General features: G+C 45.1%; 1 long non-coding RNA gene across 1 annotated transcript in view; it reads right to left on the reverse strand.

Moving 5' to 3' along the window:
• Positions 1-1447: 1447 nt before the first annotated feature.
• Positions 1448-20206, reverse strand: part of LOC130294850 (uncharacterized) — a 61818-nt gene continuing 43059 nt past the window's right edge. Inside the window, exon 3 of the long non-coding RNA XR_008848640.1 lies at positions 1448-1621. This is a non-coding gene — a long non-coding RNA (uncharacterized LOC130294850). The remainder of the gene's footprint in view (positions 1622-20206) is intronic.

Raw genomic sequence — 20206 nt, forward strand, 5'->3', positions numbered from 1 at the left:
TCATTCTCAATAGTTGTTTTAATTTTGGCCTTTTTTCTTACACAGATGCAGCTGTTTGCCAACATTTTCTGTTACCACTTGCAGTCAGCACAAATATATGGTGCAAGATGAATCCTAGGTCCTCTGGTCATGAAATGGCTTTTGAATTAGGCGGATGTCAGGATACATCTATATTAATATAAATTGGGATTGACTGTGTGTGATTTAATGGTCCCTATTGATGGATTGATAAAGTAATAACAGCATCATTGAGGGACGGTTATAAGAACATGAACATGTGGGTAATTTATCTGCATTATTTGTTGGAAAAGCAGTATAAATAGATACATGCATGACTAGTGCCACCTCCCTGTCTCTAACATCCATATCCTATAATTGTGAGATGGTGCATTGTAGTATGGGTTTATGTCCTAGAGCGTGCTGCTTACCACAAAGCTTATACTGTTGGGCATTTTCCTTTTGTATTGCTTGATGCAAGTAGAGGGGACAAGATATGTGGATTTATTAAGCTAAAAGTAAGACGCCTATTTAGTCCATGAAGTACAGTACACCTGCCTCAATCGTCTGCCCTACTATTTAGTGCCAAAAGGCAAGGTGCCTATCATTTATAAATGTAGCACATTTTTTACAAACAGTTTCAGGTTGGATTTGCATAGCATTATACGGGTATATTTTTGTGCCCGTATCATGGCCACAAGTCCTGGCCCTACCTTAAAGGGGTACTCCACCCCTAGACATCTTATCCCCTATCCAAAGGATAGGGGATAAGATGTCTGATCGTGGGGGGACCCCCGCAATGTAGCATGTGGCACCCACCTGTTTCTTGTCCGGAAGCGCTGGAGGGTCTGGGTCGCGACCCACGGGAATGGAAGTCCGTGATGTAATGACTCCGCCTCCATGTGACGTCACGCCCCGTCCCCTCACTGCAAGTCTATGGGAGGTGGCGTGACGGCCTCCCATAGACTTGCATTGAGGGGACGAGGCGTGACGTCACACGGTAAATTATAGTTCCTAAATCTCCCCCTAGGTTTTATAACTTAGCACTTAATAGGCCGGGTTCACACTTGTTAAGTGCTCTACTTCGGGGTATGCTTGGCATACTATTCTGCCAGTGTGCCAGATACCGCAGCATACCTGTGCCAGGCCCATAAACCACACATGACATCCAAGTGGCTACCTTTAGTCCATTTCCGAGCTTTTACTGTATTTTTGTGGGACTCAGAAGTGCATCCAAATGACAGTATACACTTGTAGTTGGGCCAAATGTAGTCAATAGTGGTTTATGTTTTGGACATCAAACCTAATGGACTCTGTGCCAGTATGCCACGGTATAAACTGGCATACTGTTCTGCGAGTATCCCACCATATAATCAGAAGAAATGTACACACACCTTTACTTAAACCTTGCTCTCCTGACATATATATTAAAAGAAAAAAAATCCTTGGATTCACCATAAAATACCCACTTTGCTGTGAGAATTCTAAGGAAAGATACCTCAAAGGCCAGGGGTCAAAATTTTCTTCCTTTAGAGTGCTGACCTTCAGACTTTGCTCCTTCTGTGCAAATCTCTAAGGGAATCGAGGGTTGTGCATCTGGAGTGGCATTCCTCTGTTATTCCTCCTGGAAGTGTATTAATAAATTGATTAACCCCTTAAGGACAGAGCATTTTTCTGTTTTTGCACTTTCATTTTTTCCTCCTTAACTTTTATAAGTTAACTTTTTATAAGTTTTATAAGATTCCGAGTGCGGCCAGCTCCAACTGAATCAGTCAGCACTAGGACCGTGCGGACACTGCAATCTCCAGTAGTGTTCCGCGAGTATTTCCACCTGAAGAATAAGCAACGCCATTCTTCAGGCAGAAATTTCCAAGCGGATATTCCGTTCACAAATTCCGCTTCACAAATTCTGAAGTGCTCTAAGAGCCTCAATTTTACTTTTAGGATAAAGGAATTCCACAGGAAAACACTTAACAGTTCACACGTAGTTTTATTGCACAGTATCAAATGCATGGACATAATACAGCTGTAACTTCTAAGGTAGGGAGCAGTGCTGACCTGGATCTTGCCCCAACCACTTGGACAATCTGCCAAAAGTCTTTACCTACTTGGACAATCTGCCCAAAAGGGTGACAGTCCCTAAACTGGGCTAGGAACACATAGCCAGATTTGGTAGCAGCAGCTGATAAGTACTGGAAGAATTATGTTTTGTATATATATATATATATATATATATATATATATATATATATATATATATATATATATAATTTACAAATCTGTTTAACTTTCTGCCACCAGTTGATTAGAAAAAAAAAATGTTTTCCACCGGAGTACTCCTTTAAAAGGATACTCTGGCCCTAAGACATCTTATCCGTCATGCCCCCTCCCATAGACTTGCATAGCTGGGGCGGGGGGTGAAATCACACGGGGGCAGAGTTGTGATGTCACGATACTCCGGCCCCGTGGTCGGCACCAGGCAGTTTGTGAGCTGGCAGCGCGGCGTGCAGCTAAAAAAAGTGGGTGCTGAATGCAAGATTGCCGGGGGTCCCCAGCGGCAGGACCCCCGCGGTGAGACATCTTATAAGATGTCTTAGGGCCAGAGTACCCCTTTAAGACCAATAGTTAAGGCAGCAAACAAGAGAGAAGTTATTAATATGAGGGACTTTAACTACCCTAATATAGACTGGGAAGCTATAACTTGCAGGTCCAGCAAAGGAAACAGGTTTCTGGCAACAATTACCTTTCCCAACTAGTGCAGGACCCAACAAGAGGAGGGTCACTTCTGGAAATGATACTAACCAATAGGCCAGACATAACATCTGATGTAGAGGTAGGGGGTCATCTTTATAATAGTGACCGCAACATAATAAGTTTTTATTTATCCTTTAAGATGATGTCTTCTAGTGGGGCTACAAAACCATTAACCTCTTACAGGGGTACTCCGGTGGAAAACTTTTTTTTTTTTTTTTTTAAATCAACTGGTGCCAGAAATTTTAACAGATTTGTAAATTACTTCTATTAAAAAATCTTAATCCTTCCAGTATATATCAGCTGCTGAATACTACAGTGGAAATTCTTTTCTTTTTGGAACAGAGAACTCTCTGCTGACATCACGAGCACAGTGCTCTCTGCTGACATATCCATTTTAAGAACTGTTCAGAGTAGGAGAAAATCCCCATAGCAAACATATGCTGCTCTGGACAGTTCCTAAAAATGGACAGAGATGTCAGCAGAGAACTCTATGTTCCAAAAAGAAAATAATTTCTTCTGTAGTATTCAGCAGCTAATAAGCACTGGAAGGATTAAGATTTTTTTTATAGAAGTAATTTACAAATCTGTTTAACTTTCTGGCACCAGTTGATGAAAAAAAAAAAGTTTTTCTACCGGAGTACCCCTTTAAGTACGCAGGGATTTTTCTTTTTTGCACTTTTTTCCTCCTCGCATTCTAATAGCCACAACGCTTTAAATTTTCACCTACAGACCCATATGAGGCTTGTTTTTTGCCCCACCAATTGTACTTACTAATGACATCACTCATTTTACCACCACTCATTTTGGTGAAACAAAAAATAAATATTTGTGGGGCAAATTTGAAAGAAAACAAAACAAAAAAAAAAAACATGCCATTTCGAAATTTTCGACCTACTTTCTGTACTTTTGTAGGTCCATACAAATACGACAATACCAAATTTATTTAGGTTTTACTACTTTTCAAAAAGTATAAATTTTTGCACAAAAATTACAATGCTTAAAATTGTCTGAAGCCAATAATGCTTTAATTTTTTCCGTGATCGGTGTTATCGGTGCTCCATTGCTCCAGGCTGCAATGGCTTCCTACAGCACTAGAGTTCCAAACAGATGGTGAGGAGGCAGGTAAGGGCCCTCCCACTGTCCTCAGAGCTATGAGTCCCTATGAGCTCAGCTAAGCTGCCAGGATTGGATTTTTTACTTTTTAGATGCCACGATCAACATTGATCATGGCGTTTAATGAGTTAATGCGGAATATCACCCTGATCTGTGATGTCCGGTGTGAGGTGGAAATTTGTGACCTGTGCAGACTTGCGACCGCTCCTCCCCTCAGCTCTCCAAAGATTTCCGAAGCTAGAGCTTGGTGGAGCGAAGGCAGAGCAAAGGACGCAGGTCTGCATGGGAGAAAGAAGCCATGCCTCCCTCATATCCCCCTCCCTGCACGGAACAGGATGCCCCCCCCCCATGTTGGTCAATTCAGATCGGAGATTTGCGGCGATTCCGGGTCATATGGGTCTCCAGTGACCTGGAAAATAAGGGTGATCGGGGCTGGTTAAAATTCAGTTCCCCCGCTCTGCCCACCCACAGTAGTCCAGGCAGCGGGCGGCGATCCTCCTCTAGGTGTGGCAGGCAGCGATCGTGCTTTTGACGGGAGCCAGGAGGTGAGTAGTTGCCTAGCAACATCTGAAAGGCCACAGTTTTGAGATCACTCTGGAGTGGTCTCTAAATTGTGGCCATCCAGATCTTGCATAACTACAACTCCCAGCATGCACAAACAGCAAATGGCTGTCTGGGCATGCTGAAAGTTGTATTTGTGTGCCTCCAGCTGTTGCATATCTACAACTCCCAGCATGCCCTTTGGCTATCAGTGCATGCTGGGAGTTGTAGTTTTGCCACAGTTGGAGGCACACTGGTGAGGACACACCCAGTTAGGTAACAGAACCTAACTCAGTGCTTCCCCACCAGTGTGACTCCAGCTGTTGCAAAATTACAACTCCCAGCATGTATGGTCTGTGCATGCTGGGAGTTGTAGTTATGCAAGATCTGGATGGCCACAATTTAGAAACCACTGCACAGTGATCTCAAAACTGTGGCCCTCCAGATGTTGCTAGGCAACTACTCCCCTCCTGGCTCCAGTCAACAGCACGATTGCCGCCCGCCACACCTAGAGGAGGATCGCCCCCCGCAATCGGTAAGGGACCTCCACCGCTGCTCACATCACACTGATAGCGGTGTTGCTATCAGTGTGTGAAGAGTGGGAGAAGTGGGAGAAGAGGGTTGCATTGACAATCCAACACAATGGGCAGCACATTGAACACATTTTATAAGTGGTCAGAAATAAAGTTACGTTAAAACCAAGCACATCATTGTTTTTCTTTTGAAATTCCCAAAAAGATGTGTCACATGACCCTCTTCCTATTGAAAAAACAAAAGTTGGATTCAAAATGTTCGACTTCAAAATGGCCGTTATGGTCACCACCCATCTTGAAAAGTTTCCCCCCTCACATATACTAATGTGCCACAAACAGGAAGTTAATATCACCAACCATTCCCATTTTATTAAGGTATATCCATATAAATGGCCCACCCTGTATAATGTAAAGTAAGCTTACCTTGTCTAGTGTCGCAGGAGCTTCGGTCATGTGACCATGTTAAATCCTCTATGGTATGTTAGAGGACCTTTCAAGGTCCTTGGGTCACATGTTACCCATAATCCTGTGTGAAGGTGATTGACATCAGTATTGGACCAATTAGCACTAGTCCAGCCCCTGCTCATATAAGGGAGCTGTAGCCAATTATTGCTCTCTTGGGTTGCTGCTCTTGTGGATGCCGGACTAGCAGGACGGATCTGCACAACATTCAAAGACACACTCTGCCTAACGGCCTCAGCAGAACCTAAACCATGAGTTCTAATCTAATCCCTGCTAAAGCTAGCGTGACCACTGGACCGCAACTAATTCCCCTAAATCCAGTGGAACAGCGCATATCAATCTAAAGACTCAAAATTGCTTAAGGTCCCAACCTTTGTCAATCTCCAAGAGAATTTGCATTTGTAGAGACTGTTCCTGTTGTGAAATTGCATAAAATCTGCAGTAAAAGTTCCAACTGTTTTCAGCAAACTCTCTGGTTGTGGACATTCCATTATTCTATACCTCTCAATCACTCTTGGGAAGGGTGCCGGTAGGACAAGCATTACAGAGGAGCCCTCACCCTGGCGTCACGAATAGCAAGGGTTAATCAGACACCCTTTAGTCACCGCACAGCTAGGTCCCATATACCCTACTCCCCCAGGCTATCACAAATCCCTGGCCCATGCACTTTGTCATCCTCCCCTGCTCTGTCTTCTTTCTCCCATGCAGACCTGCATCCTCCGAAAGCAGAGCAGGGGGAGTGGAGATGCGTACAGTATGTCCCCCTTTACCCCAGCTTTCGTGCAGTATGAATAAAGGAATCATCCCCAGTCTGTGATGTCCCCCCCCCCCCCTTATACCCAGCCTGTGCAGTATGTCCCCCTTCACACACAGAAATCATTAGGGAGGGGAGGTGAGGAGCCATGTATGTCCTCTCTCCCCTGCTCTGGCTTCTTTCTCCCATGCAGACCTGCATCCTCCGGGAGGGGGAGATGAGGGGGCTTGGCTTGGGGCGTGGCTTCTTTCTCCCGTTCAGACCTGCGTCATCTGCTCTGCCTTCGCTCCACACAACCTTTGGAGAGCTGAGGGGAGGAGCGGTCGCAAGTCTGCACAGGTCTCAAATTTCCATCTCACACCGGCATTAGCCCAAAGTTTAACACCTAGGGAAACATGCACTTCCTGTACCCATTCCCAGTCTAGAAAGCTTGTTATGGGAGCTGAGTGGGGGTAATAGCGAGATGGTTTCCAAAACAGTTAGGGATAATGAGAAATGATAAGAGGAAAGCATTCATACTACTGAAACAAGAAGGCAGTAGGAAAACATTAAGTTATAAGGAAAATAATAAATTTGGTTTTAAAAAAAAAAAAAAGAGACAAAATTAGCAAAAAAATGCAACTTAGAGAACGACTGCCATAGAAAGTCAAAAGAACGCAAAACCTACATAAATTATAAGAAGCTTAAAACTGACAACATTAGCTCCCTAAGAAATATATATCATACAAATGCTACACCTATAACAATAATCACATATATATATATATATATATATATATATATGTATATATATATATATATATATATATATATATTTATAAAAAAAATCTCCCTTTACACTCTGTAAAATGCATAAACCCCCTAAAAAGTATCCAGATGGTAGTCAGGCAAAAAAGGAGGCTGCAGGATTTAAAATACTTATCAATAGTATTGCACTAATGCCCAAAAATGATCAGAGTACTACCTATGTAAATAGTTATTGACATCAAATCTGTGCTATTGTAATCAAAAGTACAACTCCAAGTCAATAAAACACATGAAAATCAATATTACATATAATAAGTACCTACAGTTGAAATCCTGTTTGTGCATTGTGGGGACCCCTACATCCCTAAAAAATTATCTGTGTGTAATGGTGGAGGAGGATGAGGAAAAGGCACATCTACTAAACGCCTTCTTTTCTTCTTCTGGTACCACAAATGCCTTCTGTATTTACACAGGAAAATCCAATGCCAGATGACAAGAGAAGTGATAATGGAAATTCTCAAGCAAATCTCATCCTTTTAACCTAACAAGAAGTACAGCACTGCCTTATTATCATTAAAACACACAAATCACTGGGCCCAGAAGGCATTCATTTAAGAGTTTTGCAGGATATCAGTACTGTGCTAGACAGCCCTTTATTCCTTATATTTTAAGATTCTATAATGACAGGGATTGTTCCACAGGACTGGCACTTAGCAAATGTGGTACCAATATTCAAAAAGGGGTCAAAAAGGCATCCTGGGAACTAAAGGCCTGTAAGTTTAACATTTGTTGTGGGTAAAAAATTTTTTTAATGTTTCCTTAGAGATACTTTTCTGGAGTATCTTAATGAAAATAAGCTTCTAACCCAGCACCAACATGGGTTTATGCGGGATCGGTCCTGTCAGACTAATCTGATCAGCTTCTACGACGAGGTCAGTTATAGATTGGATCAGGGTGAAGCTTTGGATGTTGTATATTTGGACCTTTTCTAAGGCATTTGATACTGTACCACACAAAAGGTTAGTACATAAAATGAGAATACTGGTACTTGGGGAGGATATACACTGCTCAAAAAAGGGAACGCTAAGATAACACATCCTAGATCTGAATGAATGAATTAATCGTATGAATAGTTTACATAGTGGAATGTGCTGATGACAAAATCACACAAAAATTATCAATGGAAATCAAATTTATCAACCCATGGAGGTCTGGATATGGAGTCACACTCAAAATCTAATTGGAAAACCACACTACAGGCTGATCCAACTTTGATGTAATGTCCTTAAGACAAGTCAAAATGAGGCTCAGTAGTGTGTGAGGCCTCCACGTGCCCGTATGACCTTCCTACAACGCCTGGGCATGATCCTGAGGAAGTGGCGGATGGTCTCCTGAAAGATGTCCTCCCCGACCTGGACTAAACCATCCGCCAACTCCTGGACAGACTGTGGTTCAACGTGGTGTTGGTTGATGGAGCGAGACATGATGTCCCAGATGTGCTCAATCGGATTCAGGTCTGGGGAACTGGCGGGCCAGTCCATAGCATCAATGCCTTCCTCTTGCAGGAACTGCTGACATGCTCCATCCACATGAGGTCTAGCATTGTCTTGCATTAGGAGGAACCCAGGGCCAACCCCACCAGCATATGGTCTCACAAGGGGCCTGAGGATCTCATCTTGGTACCTAATGGCAGTCAGGCTACCTCTGGCAAGCACATGGAGGGCTGTGCGGCCCCGAAAGAAATGCCACCCCACACCATTACTGACCCACCGCCAAACCGGTCATGCTGGAGGATGTTGCAGGCAGCAGAACGTTCTCCATGCCATCTCAAGACTTTGTCACGTGGTAGTGTGAACCTGCTTTAATCTGTGAAGAGCACAGGGCGCCAGTGGCGAATTTGCCAATCTTGGTTTTCTCTGGCAAATACCAAACGTCCTGCACAGTGTTGGGCTGCAAGCACAACCCCCACCTGTGGATGTTGGGCCTTCATACCACCCTCATGGACTCTGTTTCTCACAGTTTGAGTGGACACATGCACATTTGTGGCCTGCTGGAGGTCATTTTACAGGGCTCTGGCAGTGCTCCTCCTGCTCCTCCTTGCACAAAGGTGGAGGTAGCGGTCCTGCTGCTGGGTTTTTTCCCTCCTGCGGCCTCCTCCATGTCTCCTGATACTGGCCTGTCTCCTGATAGCACCTCCATTCCTTGGACACTATGCCGATAGACACAGCAAACCTTCTTGCCATAGCTCGCATTGATGTGCCATCCTGTATGAGCTGCACTATCTAAGCCACTTGTGTGGGTTATAGACTGTGTCTCATGCTACCACTAGAGTGAAAGCACCGCCAGCATTCAAAAGTGACCAAAACATCAGCCAGGAAGCATAGGAACTGAGAAGTGGTCTGTGGTCACCACCTGCAGAACCACTCCTTTATTTAGGTGTCTTGCTAATTGCCTATAATTTCCACCAGTTGTCTTCCATTTGTACAACAGCATGTGAAATTGATTGTCAATCAGTGTTGCTTCCTGAGTTACATTGTGTTGTTTAAGTGTTCCCTTTATGTTTCTTGAGCAGTGTATGTAACTGGGTTAGCAACTGGCTAAGTGATACTTTAGTGATCAGTGCCAGTAGGCCTGCTGCCAAGGCTAACAAAATAATGGGATGTATCAAGAGAGGGATAGAGGCTTGTGACAGGGACATGGTTTTGCCTATGTATAAATCACTAGTTAGCCTGCATATTTTTAAAGGGATTCTCCGTCCCTGAACATAGATAAGATGTCTGATTGCAGGGGGTCTCCGCACAAAAATGTGCCAAAAGGTGTGAAAATGCTTAAAGTGGTACTCCTCCCCTGGACATCTTATACCCTATCCAAAGGGGTTTGGCCGCTCCGACCCCCTGTAATCTCCGGTTGGCACTTCATAGACATGGAGGGGGCGTGGCCACGACCAAGGCTGCCTGAACCCAGCATTCTGAACAAAAATGTTCAGGACGCCAGGGTGCCGCCTGTAGATCGCAGGGGGTCTCAGCGGATAGGGGTAAGATGTCCAGGGGCGGAGTACCCCTTTAAGCAGTTTCACATTTTTATGCATCTTGTTACATGACTTAGTAACAACCAGTATACACCTTTTCTTGTTACATATCTTTATTTTAGTCTTTAGATTACGTTTTAGCATAATTGGGAAGAACGAATAGGCGAACGAAATTCCTATGTAATGGGAGATGCTATGATGTATCCTGTGTCCATCTGTTTAACAGCCCGTCCCTTTCATGTGTGCCGCTCACTCTACTGCAATGCTGCACGTTTAACCCTGTGATTGGTCTTTTCATGTCTCAGCCATGACATTCATTGTGTACATGTAAACACATTAATTTCTTTCCCATCTGTCAGAACAAATCCCATCATTCCAGTAACACCAGAAACCTCTCTTTAGAAAAGTGGGAGTTTTATTTCTTCAATTCAATCAGCTGTACTGTCAGGAATGGGATCTGTGTGGGGCCGCGCATGATGAAAGTGCACTGGAGCAAATGATTCTCTCTGAATGATACAAATATTTAGAATTGGAGGTGTGATTTCCCACTTCAGCTCAGAGCAGCAATATGTGCGCAGATTAGGCAAACGTTTCAGACAGGCGGCGGCTCAGCCTTCGTGTGCAAGAAAATAGAAGTAAAAGAATATTGGGCTGTAATCTAGAACAGTGTTCCCCAACCTATGGCACTGCAGATGTTTCAAAACTAAAACTCCCAGCAAGCCTGGTCTAGACACTGGTCTAGACAATAATTATGACAACAACTGTATTTCCTTTAACCCCTTAGGGACTCGGCCTATTTTTACCTTAAGGACTCAGCGTTTTTCCATTTTCATTTTTTCCTCATCACCTTCTAAAAATCATAACGCTTAAAATTTTGCACATAAAATTCCATACGATGGCTTATTTTTTGCGCCACCAATTCTACTTTGCAGTGACAGTCATTTTACCCAAAAATCCACGGCGAAACAGAAAAAAAAATTCATTGTGTGACAAAATTGAAGAAACAAATGTCATTTTGTAACTTTTGTAGGCTTCCGTTTCTACGCAGTGCATTTTTCGGCAAAAATGACACCTTATCTTTATTCTGCAAGTCCATACGGTTAAAATTATACCCTACTTATATAGGTTGGATATTGTCGTACTTCGGAAAAAAAATCATAACTACATGCAGGAAAATTTCTATGTTAAAAATTCTCATCTTCTAACCCCTATAACTTTTTTATTTTTCTGCATACAGGCCGGTATGAGGGCTAATTTTTTTGCGCGTGTTCTGAAGTTTTTAGCGGTACCATTTTTCTATTGATCGCACTTTTTGATCGCTTTTTATTCATTTTTTCATGATGTAAAAAGTGACTAAAAATATGCTATTTTGGACTTTGCAATTTTTTTGCGCGTACGCCATTGACCGTGCAATTTAATTAATTATATATTTTTATAGTTCGGACATTTCCGCACGCGGCGATACCACATATGTTTATTTTTATTTACACAGTTTTTTTTATGCGAAAAGGGGGGTGATTCAAACTTTTATTAGGGAAGGGGTTAAATGACCTTTGTTAACTTTTTTTTTTATTCACTTTTTTTTGGCAGTGTTATAGCTCCCATAGGGACCTATAACACTGCACACACTGATCTCCTATGCTGATCCCTGCAGAGCCATAGCTTTGCACGGATCAGTGAGATAGGGGCTCAATTGCTCAAGCCTGTAGCTCAGGCTTGGAGCAATCAAACCCCAATCCGACACCGCGGAGACAGGTAAGAAGACCTCCGCCTGCGTCCGAGCTGATCGGAACATCGTGATTTTATCGCGATGTCCCGATCAGCCCAACTGAGCTGCCGGGAAGCGTTTACTTTCACTTTCAGATGCGGCGGTCAACTTTGACCACCGCGTCTGAAGAGTTAATAGCGCGCGGCACAACGATCGGTGCCGCGCGCTGTTAGCCCAGGGTCCCGGCTATGAATAGCAGCCGGGACCGACCCGGTGTGAACGGCGTGATCACGTTTTAAACACAGGGACCGGGCTCAGGGCGTACATATGTATATGTATGCGCCCTGCGTCCCCAAGAGGTTAAGGACCAAGCCCATTATGACCTTAAAGGGGTTATCCAGGAAAAAACTTTTTTTATATATATCAACTGGCTCCAGAAAGTTAAACAGATTTTTTAAATTACTTCTTTAAAATTTTTTTTAATCCTTTCAGTACTTATGAGTTGATGAAGTTGTTCTTTTCTGTCTAAGTGCTCTCTGATGACACGTGTCTCGGGAGACGCCCAGTTTAGAAGAGGTTTGCTATGGGGATTTGCTTCTAAACTGGGCGGTTCCCGAGACACGTGTCATCAGAGACCACTTAGACAGAAAAGAACAACTCAACTTCATCAACTCATAAGTACTGAAAGGATTAAGATTTTTTAAAAGAAGTAATTTTAAAAATCTGTTTAACTTTCTGGAGCCAGTTGATCTATATTTAAGTTTTTTCCTGGATAACCCCTTTAAGAACCAGAGCATTTTTTTTGCAAATCTGACCTCTGTCACTCGCTCTCTGCTTATAAGGAAAATGGACATGCCAAGTAAATGATATGTTGATTCACATATACAATATGTGTAGTTTATATTTGCATCATAAAGTTGACATGTTTTTACTTTTTGAAGACATTAGAGGGCTTCAAAGTTTAGAAGCAATTTTCCAATTTTTCACAAATTTTAAAATCAGAATTTTTCAGGGACCAGTTCAGTTTTGAAGGGAATTTGAGGGGCTTTGGGGAAACTAAACCCCTCAAGGAACGTATCAAGGGGTACAAAGTGCTATGCAGGTGTACTACAGGGCTCAGAAGAGAAGGAGCGCCATTGGGCTTTTGGAGAGAGAATTTGGTTGGAATGAAGGTTGGGGGCCATGTGCTTTTAAAAAGCCCCCATGCTACCAGAACAGTGGACCCCTCCACACGTGACCCTATTTCGGAAACTACACCCCTCATGGAATGTAATAAGGGGTGCAGTGAACATTCACACCCCACTGGCGCTTGACAGATCTTTGGAACAGTGGGCTGTGCAAATGAAAAATAAAATTATTCATTTTCATGCACCACTGTTCAAAAAAAATCTGTCAGACACCTGTGGGGTATAAATGCTCACTGCACCCCTTATTACATTTCGTGAGAGGTTTAGTTTCCAAAATGGGGTCACATGTGTGTGTTTGGGGGGGGGGGGGGGTTCTGGCAACATGGGGGCTTTGTTAAGCACATGGCCTTCAATTCCAGCCAAATTCTCTCTCCAAAATCCCAATGGCGCTCCTTCTCTTCTGAGCCCTGTAGTGTGCGCCCGCATAGCACTTTACATCCACATATGGGGTATTTCTCAGATGAAATGGTGTTATGAAAATTTGGAGGCTTTTTTCCTATTACCCCTTGTGAAAATGAAATATTTGTGGTAACACCAGCATTTTAGTGAAAATTAAACATTTTTCATTTTCACGTCCAACTGTAACGAAAATTAGTCAAACACCTGTGGGGTATTAGGCTCACTATACCCCTTGTTACGTTCCTTGAGGGGTGTACTTTCCAAAATGTTTTTTTTTTTTTTCGCGTTTATGTCAGAACCAATATAACTTTCAGCCACCCCTGTGCAAATCACCTCAAATGTGCATGGCGCTCTTTCACTTCTGTGCCCTGTTGTGTGCCCGCAGAGCATTTTACATCCACATCTACATCCTTTTACCTCTTGTGAAAATGAAAAGTATGGGGCAACACCAGCATGTTAGTGTAAACATTTTTTTTTTTTTTTACAAAAACATGCTGGTGTAGATCCCAACTTAACCTTTTCATAAGGATTAACCTCTTCAGGACACAGGGCGTATCCATACGCCCTGCATCCCGAGTCCTTAAGGACACAGGGCGTATGGATACGCCCGTGGGAATTCCGGTCCCCGCCGCTAGCTGGTTGGGGACCGGATCGGGATGCCTGCTGAAATCATTCAGCAGGCACCCCGTCACATCGCCCAGGGGGGTCCTGAGACCACCCCATGTCGGCGATCGGAGAAAATCGCATGTCAATTCAGACATGCGATTTTCTCCAATGCCGGGCTGGTCGGGTCTCTGGTGACCCGATCACCCGGAAAATAGGGCTGATCGGAGTTGTCAGCGACAGCCCCGATCAGCCTAAGGGATAGGAGTGAGGTCGCAGAGCTGCGATCTCCTCCTATCCCATGCCATTAGTCAGAACAGAGTTCTGACCAATGGCAGCGCAGGACAGGGGGTTGCCATGGCAACCCCCCGTTCTGCCCACCCCTGGATGTCGAGGGGATTGTGGGAAGAAGAAGGAGGCCGTACCTGCAGGAGTAGATGCCTGGGGACCCGGGATCTTTGCTGGAGACTGCTGGATACTGGATCAGGGTGGGAATCGACGGTGGGGGTGGGAGGGGGGTGAATTGAAAGTGAAAGTAAAACGCTCTTTACTGTGGCAACCACTAGGAAGGCCAAACTGCAACTCCCAGCATGCCCATACAGCCAAAGGCTGTATTTTGGCAACATCTGGAGGGTCACAGTTTGGAGACCACAGTGGTGCCCAAACGGTAGCCCTCCAGATGTTGCCAAACTACAACTCTCAGCATGTCTGGACTGCCCAGGCATGCTGGGAGTTGTAGTTCTGTAACATCTGTCCCTTCAGATTTAGCAATTTTCATGAATTTTTTTGAAAATTGCTGCTCTACTTTGAAGCCCTCAAATTTTTTCAAAAAGCAAAAATATGTCCATTTTATGATGCCAACATAAAGTGGACATATTGTATTTGTGAAGAAAAATAAAATGTATTGTGAATATCCATTTTCCTTACAATTAGAGAGCTTCAAAGTTAGAAAAATGCAAAATTTTCATGAAATTTTGAGATTTTTCACCAAAAAAGGATGCAAGTAATGCCGAAAATTTCCCACCAAAATAAAGTAGAATATGTCTCAGAATCAGAATATTCGGTAAAAGTGTTTTCGCGTTATTAATTCGTAAAGTGACGGTGGTCAGAATTGCGAAAAAGGGCTCAGTCCTTAAGGTGAAAAAGGGCTGCGTCCTTAAGGGGTTAAAAGGAGAAAAAGCCCCCCAAATTTCTCCTGAGTAAAGAAATACCCCATATGTGGCCCTAAACTGTTGCCTTGAAATACGACAGGGCTCGTGCCTGCGCATTTGAGGCCTTAATTAGGGATTTGCATAGGGGTGGACCCGGATGCAAGAATTACACTTGCCTCCGATACCCAAATTACCCTACGGCAGTGTTTCCCAAACAGGGTGACTTCAGCTGTTGCAAAACTCCCAGCATGCCTGGGAAGTCATTGGCTGTCCGGCAACACTGGGAGTTGTTGTTTTGCAACAGCTGGAGGCTCCGTTTTGGAAACAGTGCTGTACGAGATGTTTTTAATTTTTATAGGGGGGTAGGTGTATATATAGTGTTTTTACTCTTTATTTTGTGTACTGTAATGTAGTGTTTTTTGGGTACATTCACATGGGCGGGAGTTCACAGCAAGTTTGAGCTGCAGCAAACCTCCAGCTGTTGAAGAATTACAACAACCAGAATGCACTGACAGACCGTACATGCTGGGGGTTGTAGTTATGCAACAGCTGGAGGCACACTGGTTGCAAAACACTGAGAGTTTGTTACTTAACTCAGCATGTACGGTCTGTCAGTGCATGCTGGGAGTTGTAGTTTTGCAACAGCTGGAGGCACATTGGTTGCGAAACACTGTTAGGTAACAAACTCTCAGTGTTTCGCAACCAGTGTGCCTTCAGCTGTTGCAAAACACTCAGCACAACTCTCAGCATGCACTAACAGCCGAAGGGCATGCTGGGAGTTGTAGTTATGCAACAGCTGGAGGCAAACTACTACTCCCAGCATGCCCTTTGGCTGTCCATGCATGGTGGGAGTTGTAGTTATGCAATAGCTGTAGGCACACTTTTTCATAGAAAAAATGTGTCTCCAGCTGTTGCATAACTACAACTCCCAGCATGCCCTTTGGGAGTTGTTGCTAAGCAACAGCAGGAGGCAAACAGCGCTTAGCTCCTGCTGTTGGATCCCTCCGCCAATGTACCGCTGGGACTGCCGCCGCTCAGACCACCGCCGCTCGGGATACCGCTGCCACACAGGTGAACCCACACACTTCCAATCACTCAGCAGAATGCGCTATTGGTCGACTGGACTAATCACGCCAATCGTGAGGTGGCACCAGTGCCACCTCACTTCTGCTGGCCAAGGGTGATTGGTGCCATCTTGGTGACCTGATTGACCCAGAATCGCCACAAATTGCAATCTGAGATGACCAGTGATTTGCGGCAATAGCCAGCAGGCATCCCGTTACATTCACCGCCTGGTTACAGACGGTGAACGGAAATGTCCAGGGCGTACAGGTATGCCCTGGGTCCTTAAGTTCAAGGACGACACAGCGTATCTGTACGCTCTGTGTCCTGGACGGGTAAAAGGAGAACTTCTCCCCTAGACATCTTATTCCCTATCCAAAGGATAGAGGATAAGATGTCTGATTGTGGGAGGTCGGCTGCACAGACCCCCTACAATCTCTGACTCAGGCGGGTGTGGTTGTGACGTCACGACCCTTCCATTCATGTCTATGGAAAAGGAGGTGATGGCTGTGGTTGTGCGATCAAACATCTTATCCCCTATCCTTTGGATAGGAGATAAGATGTATAGGGGTGGAGTACCCCTTTAAGGAAAGTATATGCTTTAGGTACGCCATCTTGAGGGCACAACCACAGCATCAGATCTGCAGCTTTAAAACCTGCACATGAAATATTTACATGTGAATACACCCTTAATAAGAAAATGTCACCAGAGCACCTTCAAAGGAGGTAATCCCATCTGGATATATGAATGTCATAAATGCCTGATAGATAGAGATCTGCACCTGTCTTAAGAACTAGGGCCCCAGACCCTGTCTGGCCTGATGTGGCGGCTAACGCTTGTCAGGAAGCTGCAAAGAGCCAAATGAGCTGTGTTGTTGACTTAAAAGAATTCCCATAAAAGTTATTAGAAGATGCATAAACAGAGTAGGACAGTGAGCTGTTCTGTTTTTGCAACTCCCAAGTTATGGAAACAGCTTAGACTATGTTCACATCAGCATTCGGAGCTTCGTTCTGGAGCTCTGTTTGCTGATTCCGCTAAAATGACAGGACTGTGGCGGAGAAAAAAATACCTGCATGGCCAGTTTTTCCTCCACAAAAACTTGCAAAAAACACGGACATCTATCGGAAATCTTGATGGATCCCATTAAAATTGAATAGCGTGAATAGGACCTAATGGATATGTGGGAGTTATGCAATGTGTCAAGATGGTAATTTTCTTTTTACCCATAGGTATACATAGTGGTAGGTGGCTTTTACACAGGGTGCCTCTCCTGTCACTACTGTGGGGGTTGTAACCAGATCTGGTGGTTGGGGTGATGTAGAGCTTGCATCACTGATTCAACTTTTTGTGCCTAAAACTATGGAAAGCCGGCTGCTATATTCTAGTTTAGTAATTTGGGAAGCATTGTTTAGGCAAATGTCTGGTGTAAAAAAACAAAAATATGAAAATGTTGCAAAAGCATTTAGCATTGCTTTTCTGTCTGCCCCAGTTCTAAAACCACAAAAATTACACCAAAATGCTCAGCGCTACACTGTATAGCTTTCCCTTAGCTCACACAGTCCTCATCACAGTCTTCCACCCGGCCTACTTCCCACAGAGGTCCAGCCAGTCCCATCTCCGGGTGAGTAATGTTGCAGCACCTGCTATCTATTGCCCTCCTCTGCCTGTGACATAAACTTACCTCATTCTTCCCTAAATTTCACAATTGTGTGTGTGACAGGGAGATGGTGATTGTCACGATGCCGGCTGGCAGGTAGTGGATCCTCTGTGCCAGAGAGGGATTGGCGTGGACCGTGCTAGTGGACCGGTTCTAAGCCACTACTGGTTTTCACCAGAGCCCGCCGCAAAGCGGGATGGTCTTGCTGCGGCGGTAGTGACCAGGTCGTATCCACTAGCAACGGCTCACCTCTCTGGCTGCTGAAGATAGGCGCGGTACAAGGGAGTAGGCAAAAGCAAGGTCGGACGTAGCAGAAGGTCGGGGCAGGCAGCAAGGATCGTAGTCAGGGGCAACGGCAGAAGGTCTGGAAACACAGGCAAGGAACACACAAGGAACGCTTTCACTGGCACTAAGGCAACAAGATCCGGCAAGGGAGTGCAGGGGAAGTGAGGTGATATAGGGAAGTGCACAGGTGAACACACTAATTGGGACCACTGCGCCAATCAGCGGCGCAGTGGCCCTTTAAATCGCAGAGACCCGGCGCGCGCGCGCCCTAGGGAGCGGGGCCGCGCGCGCCGGGACAGAACAGACGGAGAGCGAGTCAGGTAGGGGAGCCGGGGTGCGCATCGCGAGCGGGCGCTACCCGCATCGCGAATCGCATCCCGGCTGGCAGCGGAATCGCAGCGCCCCGGGTCAGAGGACGTGACCGGAGCGCTGCCGCGGGGAGAGTGAAGCGAGCGCTCCGGGGAGGAGCGGGGACCCGGAGCGCTCGGCGTAACAGTACCCCCCCCCTTGGGTCTCCCCCTCTTCTTGGAGCCTGAGAACCTGAGGAGCAGACTTTTGTCTAGGATGTTGTCCTCAGGTTCCCAGGATCTCTCTTCAGGACCACAACCCTCCCAGTCCACTAAAAAAAAATTTTTCCCTCTGACCTTTTTGGCAGCTAAAATTTCTTTGACCGAGAAGATGTCCGAGGAGCCAGAAACAGGAGTGGGAGGAACAGATTTGGGAGAAAAACGGTTGAGGATGAGTGGTTTGAGAAGAGAGACGTGAAAGGCATTAGGGATACGAAGAGAGGGAGGAAGAAGAAGTTTATAAGAGACAGGATTAATTTGACACAAAATTTTGAAAGGACCAAGATAGCGTGGTCCCAACTTGTAGCTAGGGACACGGAAGCGGACATATTTAGCGGAGAGCCATACCTTGTCTCCAGGGGAAAAAACGGGGGGAGCTCTTCTTTTCTTATCCGCGAACTTCTTCATGCGTGATGAAGCCTGTAAGAGAGAATTTTGGGTCTCTCTCCATATGATGGAAAGGTCACGAGAAATTTCATCCACAGCGGGCAGACCAGAGGGCAAGGGAGTAGGGAGGGGGGGAAGAGGGTGACGGCCGTACACCACGAAAAATGGGGATTTGGAGGAAGACTCAGAGACCCTGAAGTTATACGAGAATTCGGCCCATGGGAGGAGATCTGCCCAGTCATCCTGGCGGGAGGAAACAAAATGTCGCAAATAATCACCCAAGATCTGGTTAATCCTTTCTACTTGTCCATTGGACTGGGGATGATATGCAGAAGAAAAATTTAATTTAATCTTGAGTTGTTTACAGAGAGCCCTCCAGAATTTAGACACGAATTGGACGCCTCTATCCGAGACAATCTGCGTAGGCAACCCGTGAAGACGAAAAATGTGTACAAAAAATTGTTTAGCCAACTGAGGCGCAGAAGGAAGACCAGGAAGAGGGATGAAATGTGCCATTTTGGAGAATCGATCAACGACCACCCAAATAACAGTGTTGCCACGGGAAGGGGGTAAATCAGTAATAAAATCCATACCAATCAGAGACCAAGGCTGTTCGGGGACAGGCAGAGGATGAAGAAAACCAGCGGGCTTCTGGCGAGGAGTCTTATCCCGGGCACAGATAGTGCAGGCTCGCACAAAGTCCACAACATCCGTCTCCAGAGTCGGCCACCAATAGAAGCGGGAGATGAGTTGCACAGATTTCTTGATACCCGCATGACCTGCGAGATGGGAGGAGTGACCCCATTTGAGGATTCCGAGGCGTTGGCGAGGAGAAACAAAGGTCTTTCCTGGAGGAGTCTGCCTGATGGAGGCAGGAGAAGTGGAGATCAGGCAGTCAGGTGGAATGATGTGTTGCGGAGAGAGTTCAACTTCTGAGGCATCCGAGGAACGAGAGAGAGCATCGGCCCTAATGTTCTTATCGGCAGGACGAAAGTGAATCTCAAAATTAAATCGGGCAAAGAACAGAGACCACCGGGCCTGGCGAGGATTCAGCCGTTGGGCAGACTGGAGGTAGGAGAGGTTCTTGTGGTCGGTGTAGATAATAACAGGAGAACTTGATCCCTCCAGCAGATGCCTCCATTCCTCAAGTGCTAATTTGATGGCTAGAAGCTCTCGATCCCCGATGGAGTAGTTCCTCTCCGCTGGAGAGAAGGTCCTAGAGAAAAAACCACAAGTGACAGCATGCCCGGAAGAATTTTTTTGTAGAAGAAC

This window comes from Hyla sarda, chromosome 11 (genome assembly GCF_029499605.1).
Source record: "Hyla sarda isolate aHylSar1 chromosome 11, aHylSar1.hap1, whole genome shotgun sequence".
NCBI classification, from domain to species: Eukaryota; Metazoa; Chordata; class Amphibia; order Anura; family Hylidae; genus Hyla; species Hyla sarda.